The sequence below is a fragment of the Eriocheir sinensis genome, chromosome 20 (assembly GCF_024679095.1).
Source record: "Eriocheir sinensis breed Jianghai 21 chromosome 20, ASM2467909v1, whole genome shotgun sequence".
Taxonomy (NCBI): Eukaryota; Metazoa; Arthropoda; class Malacostraca; order Decapoda; family Varunidae; genus Eriocheir; species Eriocheir sinensis.
The window spans coordinates 12,536,750-12,537,014 of record NC_066528.1 but is presented as its reverse complement, the minus strand read 5'-3'; positions in this window follow the sequence as shown (position 1 = coordinate 12,537,014).

Below are 265 nucleotides of genomic sequence, written 5' to 3'. Positions count from 1 at the left end.
TGCAGAGGTGGGCAGCTAAAGGAATGAAAGCCAAGGGAAAGGCTGTGAAGATGGATAAAGGCGAGGAGGTAATAAGATGAAGGGGGGGGAGAGAGAGAGAGAGAGAGAGAGAGAGAGAGAGAGAGAGAGAGAGAGAGAGAGAGAGAGAGAGAGAGAGAGAGAGAGAGAGAGAGAGAGAGAGAGAGAGAGAGAGAGAGAGAGAGAGAGTTTTACATAGGATGGATAGAATAGACAGAAAGATTTACATAGACAAAATAAACAGAAA